The sequence below is a fragment of the Rhinoraja longicauda genome, chromosome 44 (genome assembly GCF_053455715.1).
Source record: "Rhinoraja longicauda isolate Sanriku21f chromosome 44, sRhiLon1.1, whole genome shotgun sequence".
Classification (NCBI taxonomy): Eukaryota; Metazoa; Chordata; class Chondrichthyes; order Rajiformes; family Arhynchobatidae; genus Rhinoraja; species Rhinoraja longicauda.
The window spans coordinates 760,669-770,870 of NC_135996.1; the positions used below are offsets into that span (position 1 = coordinate 760,669).

The following is a 10,202-nucleotide window of genomic DNA, read 5'->3' on the forward strand; positions in this document are numbered from 1 at the left end:
CCTTCAATGCATTTCTCTATCCTATCTTCCCTTGTGAAAACAAGATCAAGGACTTTGGTGAACTGCGTAGAATATAAACCTGTTGTACAAAGAATTGTCATGTTATCTCTGACATTTAACAAAGGGGTGGAATAGAGGTCACAGGTAAAATAATTAAAATGCTTAAAATCATTGTGTAATTATGAACGTGTACTTGTGGACCAGAAAGGGAATGGGCAATAAGATATCCATCTAAAGTGAGGAAATCTTATTTTAAAACCTGGTTTCTCACCATGCTCGAATCTAATGATGTTAATGTCATGTTTTAATTACTTACACTATTCAATACTATAGCAGTGTCTTTATTTTTCTTTAAGTTCAGAAGGATCGATTTCAGGATGTTCTTCCATTAGATTTCCTTCAACATCTTGATGGGATTCTTTCATTATTGATATAGTGCCATTAATTATTTCAGCAATTTTTTCCTTTGCTTCCCAGATTTCTATGTTTGTTTCTTTTGCATTGTGGTTAGTATGAACATTTAAATGGATGGGAACAATCCTTGCCAGAGCAAGGATTCAGAGTTCAAGTATATTAGTCCCAATATGACCAAGAGTTAGAGGTCATTTGGTGCCATTTAAATTAACATTGTTTGCACACCTCTGGATCGAGTCTCTTCTAAGATGTTAAGCGTGAGGGCATTTGCTATTTCTGTGGTAAATGCAGCTGTCTCTGCTTAAAACATTTGGTGTGTAAAACAACACTGAACCATATCATAATATCAAAAGAGAAATATAACAAGAACAAGACCAGTAACCAGTCCTGTGACTAGTCAAGTCAAGTCAATTTTATTTGTATAGCACATTTAAAAACAACCCACGTTGACCAAAGTGCTGTAGATCTGATTAGGTACTAAGGAAAAAAATGAAACATAACAGTAGCACGCAAACATAACAGCACATACAAAACAGTTCACAGCGCCTCCTCAATGAGCCTCAAACGCTAGGGAGTAGAAATAGGTTTTGAGCCTGGACTTAAAGGAGTCGATGGAGGGGGCAGTTCTGATGGGGAGAGGGATGCTGTTCCACAGTCTAGGAGCTGCAACCGCAAAAGCGCGGTCACCCCTGAGCTTAAGCCTAGACCGCGGGATAGTGAGTAGCCCCAAGGCGGCCGACCTGAGGGACCTGGAGTTAGAGAGGTGGTGTGCCTCAAGGAGGAGATGGCAGAAGTGCCTCTCATAACCAGACCTCGAGGACGGGCCAAAGTCTGCAGACCCAGGACACCCCTTGACCCAGTCCAAATTGTGGCTGGCAGGTTGCACCATCCATGGAGGCCAGAGGAAAGGACGACCACCCTGAATGTACCCCCTCTAATGGCCAACCTACATTAGCTTTATTAGACTTGAACAGTTACATTACTCTGGTCCGGCTAGAACTGTTACCTACAGGCAAATAGGTATCTGAGATTCTCCCACTGACATGTGCATGGTGATATACGCCAAGTTCCAGCTGCCTGTATATGTATTGCCATGAAGCACCACAGCTGGTCACTCACTGTAGGGGTGGTTAAAGACTCCTGGTTCCACTCCTTGTTATGTGACTCAGGATTGGATCGCCTGTTCAACAGCCACAGGAAGGTCCAAACCTCACGTTTTTCGGGTAGAAACCCAGGGAGCCTGGTTTGCACCCATTGTATCTGTGGGACCCACAGGCCAGAGATGAGCAGAATGAAGAGAAGAGAATGTTGGTTAAACAGGTTTGTGAGTTTGAAGCAGTGCTGGAGGATGCATGGAAGCAGTGTACACAAGGAAGAAGCTGGAGATGGACCTCAAAGGTCTGGAAGCACAAATTGAGGTTGTGAGTAACAGTTGTGATAAGACATTTAAACAACTTTGTAGTCTTCAGGCACAGATGAAAGACCACCAATGTGAGCTGGGGGAGGTGTGTCTGAAGAAGGGTCTCGACCCGAAAAGTCACTCATTCCTTCTCTCCAGAGATGCTGCCTATCCCACTGAGTTACACCAGCATTTTGTGTCTACCTTTGAGCTGGGAGAGGCTTGTATTTCCAGAGAGGAGATCTTCACTCTAAGAAGAATGAAAAGAAGCTGAAGAATCTCGAGGCAGAAATCATGCAGCTTCATGATGAACGTGCTGCTTCGGACAAAGACGCATGGACGCTGCTTCGGAGAAAGACCCCAGGAGCCCTGAACCCCTAAGGGTTTGAGGGACAACAATGCAGGTTGAAACTCAGAGCTTGTAGTGAGCACAGCGCTAGACAGAAGAGTGAAAATGCAGGGCAATGGTGGAAGCACATCTTGAGAATGTTGTTATCCTCTCCCGCCCTTTGGTCGGACCTGCTACAAATCCTGGGATTATCGCTAAGGAGGGGGAATGGGATTTCATGTCCCCATTAAGGTCCCCTCATCTCCCGGCCACAGGCGAATGAGAAAAAGTGAAGTCCAATTAAGTGTCATTGGACCAACTACCCCCATCCTACTGACCAAACCCTTATTAACCCTGGAGTGCAGAGGGGAAGGAGAAGAGGAAACTGTGGGGTTGGTTCTATACCCTTTTGTTTTGTTTCTGGAAATAAAGCTTCTCGGGTGAGTTCACCTTGCAGTGTGTGCCAATGTATTCTTTAATGATCTGGCATCATGACTGATGCCACAGAACATAGGACAGTACAGCATAGGAGCAAGCCCTTCAGCCCACAATGAACTGATCTCATCTGCCTGCACATCATCTATATCCCATTATTACCTGGACTTATGCTGTCTAAAAACCTCTTCAACACCACTATCATAACTGGCTCAACCATCACCCCTGGCAATGCGTTCCACTCATCTCGATGTAAAAAAACCCTTTCCTCGCACATCTGCATTAAATTTCTCCTTCTGACCTTATAGTTATGTCCTGTAGGTTTGGACATTTTCACCCTGTGGAAAAGGTTCTACCCTATCTATAGCTCTCCTAGCTTGATATATTTCTATCAAGTCTCCCCTCAACTACTGGCGTTCCCGAAAATGCAATCCATGTTTATCCAACTTCTCACTGCATCTGAAACTGTGTAATGCAGGCAGCATTCTGTTAAACCTCTGCACCCTCTCCAAAACATGCACATCTTTCCTGTAATGGAGTGACCAGATCTGCATGCAATACTCCAAATGCAGCCTAACAAATGTCCTATAGAGCTGCATTATGACTTCCTGACTCTTATATTCAATGCCCCTAGCAATGAAGGCAAGCATACCATACTCCTACTTTACCACCATATTCACTTGTGCTGCCACCTTCAATGAGCTTTTAATAGACAATAAACAATAGGTGCAGGAGTAGGCCATTCGGCCCTTCGAGCCAGCACCGCCATTCAATGTGATCATGGCTGATCATTATCAATCAGTACCCTGTTCCTGCTTTCTCCCCATACCCCCTGACTCCGCTATCCTTAAGAGCTCTATCTAGCTCTCTCTTGAATGTATTCAGAGAATTGGCCTCCACTGCCCTCTGAGGCAGAGAATTCCACAGATCCACAACTCTCTGACTGAAAAAGTTTTTCCTCATCTCTGTTCAAAATGAGCATCCCTTATTCTTAAGCTGTGGCCCCTTGGACTCCAACATCTGTCTGCACATCAATGCTGTTCAGGGTCTAGCCATTACCTGTGTTAAAGTCCATCTACCATTTCTTTGAAGATAGATGCTGGAGTAACTCAGCAGGACTGGCAGCATCTCTGGATAGAAGGCATGGGCGACATTTCAGGTCGAGGCACCTCTTCAGACTGAGAGTTAGGGGAGAGGGAGACACAGAGATAAGGAAGGGTAAGGTGTGTAAACAAGACATCAAAGGGGATGCAGCTCAAGGAAAATGTAGAATAGATCATTGTTGGCCAGGAGAAGGTCACAACGAAGTATACCGAGAAACCATTTAATCGGGGACAGTCTGGTCAGAGAAGTAGGAAGGGAGAGAGATGCAGAGAGAGGGAAAGCAAGGGGTGAAGAGGTGTCTCGACCTGAAAAGTCGCCCATGCCTTCTCTCCAGAGATGCTGCCAGTCCAGCTGAGTTATTCCAGCATTTTGTGTCTATCTTCAAAGAAATGGTAGATGGACTTGAAGTTAGAGAGGTTAACATTCATACCACTGGGGTGTAAGCTGCCCAAGCGAAATATTGAGGTGCTGTTCCTCCAATTTGCGCTGGGCTTCACTCTGACAGTGGAGGAGGCCCAGGACAGAAAGGTCAGTGTGGGAATGGGAGGGGAGTTAAATTGTCTTTTGAAACCTAAATATCAGGTACATTTAGACAGACTGAGCAGAGGCGTTCAGCGAAACAATCGTCGAGCTTGCAAGTCACCCATTCCTACTCTCCAGAGATGTTGTCTGTCCCACGGAGTTACTCCAGCATTTTGTGTTTATAGAAACATAGAAACATAGAAAATAGGTGCAGGAGTAGGCCATTCGGCCCTTCGAGCCTGCACCGCCATTCAATATGATCATGGCTGATCATCCAGCTCAGTAGCCTGTACCTGCCTTCTCTCCATACCCCCTGGTCCCTTTAGCAAAAAGGGCCACATCTAACTCCCTCTTAAATATAGCCAATGAACTGGCCTCAACTACCTTCTGTGGCAGAGAATTCCACAGACACACCACTCTCTGTGTGAAGAAATGTTTTCTCATCTCGGTCCTAAAAGACTTCCCCCTTATCCTTAAGCTGTGACCCCTGGTTCTGGACTCCCCCAACATCCCGCATCTAGCCTCTCCAACCCCTTAAGAATTTTATATGTTTCTATAAGATCCCCCCTCAGTCTTCTAAATTCCAGCGAGTGCAAGCCCAGTCTATCCAGTCTTTCCTCATATGCAAGTCCCGCCATCCCAGGGATTAATCTGGTGAACCTTCTCTGTACTCCCTCTAAGGCAAGAATGTCTTTCCTCAGGTTAGGAGACCAAAACTGCACACAATACTCCAGGTGCGGTCTCACCAAGGCCCTGTAACTGCAGCAGAACCTCCCTGCTCCTAAACTCAAATCCTCTTGCTATGAATGCCAACATACCATTCGCTTTCTTCACTGCCTGCTGCACCTGCATGCTTGCTTTCAATGACTGGTGCACCATGACACCCAGGTCACGTTGCATCTCCCCTTCTTCCAATCGGTCACCATTCAGGTAATACTCTGCTTTCCTGTTCTTGCCGCCAAAGTGGATAACCTCACATTTATCCACATTATATTGCATCTGCCATGCATTTGCCCACTCGCCTAATCTATCCAGGTCACTCTGCAGCCTCCTAGCATCCTCCTCGCAGCTAACACTGCCACCCAGCTTCGTGTCATCCGCAAACTTAGAGATGTTGCATTCAATTCCCTCGTCCAAATCATTAATATACACTGTAAATAACTGGGGTCCCAGCACTGAGCCTTGCGGTACCCTACTAGTCACTGTCTGCCATTCCGAAAAGGACCCGTTTATTCCTACTCTTTGCTTCCTGTCCGCCAACCAATTTTCTATCCACCTCAAAACTGAACCCTCAATACCGTGTGCTTTAAGTTTGTACACCAATCTCCTATGTGGGACCTTGTCGAAGGCCTTCTGAAAGTCCAGATATAACACATCGACTGGTTCTCCCTTATCCACTCTACTAGTTACATCCTCGAAAAATTCTATAAGATTCGTCAGACATGATTTGCCTTTGGTAAATCCATGCTGACTTTGTCCGATGATTTCACCACTTTCCAAATGTGATGCTATCACATCTTTAATAACTGACTCTAGCATTTTCCCCACTACCGATGTTAGGCTAACTGGTCTATAATTCCCCGTTTTCTCTCTCCCTCCCTTTTTAAAAAGTGGGGTTACATTAGCTACCCCCCAGTCCTCAGGAACTACTCCAGAATCTAAAGAGTTTTGAAAAATTATCACTAATGCATCCACTATTTCTGAGGCTACTTCCTTAAGCACTCTGGGATGCAGCCTATCTGGCCCTGGGGATTTATCTGCCTTTAATCCATTTCATTTGCCTAACACCACTTCCCGACTAACCTGGATTTCCCTCAGTTCCTCCATCTCATTAGACCACCGGTCCCCCGCTATTTCCGGCAGACGGTTTATGTCTTCCTTAGTGAAGACAGAACCAAAGTATTTGTTCAATTGGTCTGCCATCTCCTTGTTCCCTATGATCAATTCACCTGTTTCCGACTGCAAGGGACCTACATTTGCCTTAACTAATCTTTTTCTCTTGACATATCTATAAAAGCTTTTGCAGTCTGTTTTTATGTTCCTTGACAGTTTTCCCTCATAATCTATTTTCCCTTTCCTAATTAAGCCCTTTGTCCTCCTCTGCTGGACTCTGAATTTCTCCCAGTCCTCTGGTATGCTACTTTTTCTGGCTAATCTGTATGCTTCATCTTTTGTTTTAATACTATCCTTGATTTCCCTTGTTAGCCACGGATGCACTACCTTTCCTGGTTTGTTCTTTTGCCAAACTGGGATGAACACTTGTTGTAGTTCATCCATGCGACATTTAAATGCCTTCCATTGCATGTCCACCGTCAACCCTTTCAGCATCAATCACCAGTCTATCTTGGACAATTCACGCCTCATACCCACAAAGTTACCTTTCTTTAAGTTCAGAACACTTGTTTCTGTATCGACGTTGTCACTCTCCATCCTAATGAAAAACTCTACCATATTATGATCACTCTTGCCCAAGGGGCCTCGCACAACAAGACTGCTAACTAACCCTTCCTCATTACTCAATACCCAGCCTAGAATGGTCTGTTCTCCCGTTGGTTCCTCGACATGTTGGTTTAGAAAACCATCTCTCAAACATTCCAAGAAAGCCTCTTCCTCAGCACCCCTGCCAGTTTGGTTCACCCAATCTATATGTAGATTGAAGTCACCCATTATAACTGCTGCACCTTTAGTGCATGCATTTCTAATTTCCTGCTTGATGCCATCCCCAACCTCACTACTGCTGTTAGGTGGCCTGTACACAACTCCCACTAGCGTTTTCTGCCCTTAGTGTTTCGTAGCTCTACCCATATCGATTCCACTTCCTCCAAGCTAATGTCCTTCCTTTCCACTGCTTTAATCTCCTCTAACCAGTAACGCTACCCCACCTCCTTTTCCTTTCTGTCTATCCCGCCTGAATATAGAATATCCCTGGATGTTGAGCTCCCAGCCTTGGTCACCCTGGAGCCATGTCTCCGTAATCCCAACTATATCATAATCATTAATAACTATCTCCACATTTAATTCATCCACCTTATTACGTATACTCCTTGCATTGAGACACAAAGCCTTCAGGCTGGTTTTTACAACACTCTTACCCCTTATACAATTATGTTGAAAAGTGGCCCTTTTTGATTTTTGCCCTTGATTTGTCTGCCAATCACTTTTACTTTTCACCTTGCTACCTGTTGCTTCTACCCTCATTTTACACCCCTCTGTCTCTCTGCTCCTGCTCCCATCCCCCTGCCACATTAGTTTAAATCCTCCCCGACAGCACTAGCAAACACTCCCCCTAGGACATTGGTTCCATTCCAGCTCAGGTGCAGACCGAGCTGGAATGGAACCAATGTCCTAGGGGGAGTGTTCTTTGGTATAAACCAGCACCTGCAGTTCCTTCCTGCCATTTCTTTGCCCATTTATGCAGCTGAACTATATCCTGTTGTATCTTTTGACAGCATTCCTCACCCTCGTAAAAGGACCGAGGCTTATGTCCTTATTGAGGGTCTATGTTAATTGTTAATTGTTAACTGTATGTTTGTGTTGTCATTTGTGAGCGGAGCACCAAGGCACATTCCTTGTATATGCATACTTGGCCAATAAATTATTCATTCATTCAGTCATTCATGTTATGGTGTAAGAAGCTGGTAGTATTACCGGACTATTAATGCAAGAGTTCAGATCCCACCACTGCTTTTGGGAAGTTTACATGCTTTAAAGATTTGTAGCATAGGGAGGGACATGGATCATTTGCAGACAGATAAGTGTTTGACTTGGCATTATGTTCAAAACAAAAATTGTGGACTGAAGGACCTGTTCTTGTGCTATATGTGACAATATCCATCCTGACGGTTTGTTCCACCTGTTCATCAGCTAATTTCTAGCTACAGCTGTGTAAGTGCCTTGCAGTATGTCCAGAGAAGTTTAACACCTGTACTAATGGCCGTTTCAATAGTTTTTTTAAATTCGTGTCATCACACAACTGTTTGCCAATAGTGAGCAAATTTTAGTGCCACGTCGTTGGCCTCTGCAAGATCCTTCACAGTGCATGTGTCATGCAGCATGTTACAGCTCAGGAGATGTTCCATGGTCTGGAGGCCCCGTCCGCATTCGCAGTCTGCTGCATCTTCAGTATATCACCACTTCAGCATGTTCAATTAGCTCCTCCCCTTGCCTGTCCGCAGTCTGTTGAGACTGCGCCAGATTACCAACGGTTGGTCGGAACCTGATGGGAGTTTCTCAGAGGGATCGATTGCCATGTAAATGTCTTCTGGGGATTTCTTGAGTCTCTCCTCCCACACTTTGAGCCTTCTGGACGATGCACTACAGTCCAGGGGATGGACAGATGAGAGGAAACTTCTGCGTGATTTCAAACGCTGAGGTAGCAAAGGGTGGTCATGTTGGGGGCGTCTTTCATCCTCTGATTGTCTGAGATATTCTTTTTTGACTGGCTGTAGCTCTTCTGATTCCAGGAGGAGCAATGCCAGAGAGTAGATGCTGTCATTCTTTGCAGGTTTCATGAATCCACTGATGCAGCGACAGCTTGTGTTTAGCACAGGATCAATCTTCCTTACATGAGCTGACCGCTCCCATACTGCGCACGCATACTCGGCAGTGGAGAAACAAAGAGCCAGAGGTGTTGATCGAATGATTTTAGAATTTGCTCCTCATTTTGAGGTACTCAACTTGCTAAGAAGAGCATTTCTGGAACTAACTTTTCCTTTAAGCTTGGTGATATGTGCTTTGTCAGTCAGAGATCGATCAAGAGTCACACTGAGATAGACTGGACTGTCACAGTGCTCCAACCACACCACACACTGTTTCAATAGTAATTCATGTGTAACTTTCCCCGTGGACAAGTGCAGAAGTAGTTTCCCTCTGTGTGTTTACCCTGCAGTAGTTGACCAGATGCGGAGATGCCTTTGAACTACATTTGTGACATAATTGAAGTCAGTGCTGATCAGAAGTGGTTCAACTGCATTCACCAGTGTTCAACATTAGCATCAGTAAATTGTGCAGCATGGACCCCTAAAGATGAGGTTGCAACTCAAGGTTCAAATTCTGTTTTAGATTTTTTTTTAATCCTTTTAGAATCCGTGCTCCTGCTTCTACTCTGCTGGATTCACCGTTCTAGAATCTCACTGCATCACAGTACAATATTTCAAAGTAGTGGTTTAAAGAACATTGTGTCTCCTTCGGCCATGGAGTAAATGGTTCTTCATCCTGCATGGCTGGTAAGAATTGGATGTTATAATGTTTCAGGACATATTTCCTTTGTTGAATCTCATCGAGTGATACAGCGTGGAAACAAGCCCATCTGCCCAACTTGCCCACACTGGGCAACATATCCCAGCCACACCAATCCCACCTGCCCGTATTTGGCCCATGTCCCTCCAAACCTGTCCTTTCTATGTACCTGTCTGACTGTTTCTTAATAGTTGGGATAGTCCCTACCTCAACTATGTCCTCTGGCAGTTTGTTCCACACACCCACCTCCATTTATGTGAATAAGTCACCGCTCAGATTCCTATTAAATCTTTTCCCCTCCACCTTAAACCTATGCCCTCTGGTTCTCGATACACCTCTCTGGGCAAAAGACTCTGTGCATCTATCCATCAGTATGTATCAGTATCAGCATCTGTGCATCAGTCTGAAGAAGGGTCTCGACCCGAAACGTCACCCATTCCTTCTCTCCCGAGATGCTGCCTGTCCTGCTGAGTTACTCCAGCATTTTGTGAATAAATACCTTCGATTTGTACCAGCATCTGCAGTTATCTTCTTATACTGTGCATCTACCCGATCTATTCCTCTCATGATTGTATACACCTCTATGAGATCACCCCACATCCTCCTGCTCTCCAAGGAATAGAGTCCCAGCCGACTCAAACAGTCCCTTTAGCTCAGACCCTCTAGTCCTGGCCGCATTTAGAAAATTGCGTTCAGTTCTGGGCACCATGTTATAGGAAATATATTTTCAAGCTTGAAAGGGTTCAGAAAAGGTTTACGAGG

General features: G+C 44.9%; 1 pseudogene; it reads right to left on the minus strand.

Annotated features, from left to right (window-relative positions):
• Nucleotides 1–10,202, minus strand: part of LOC144612316 (tumor protein p63-regulated gene 1-like protein) — a 316,908-nt pseudogene that overhangs the window by 11,131 nt on the left and 295,575 nt on the right.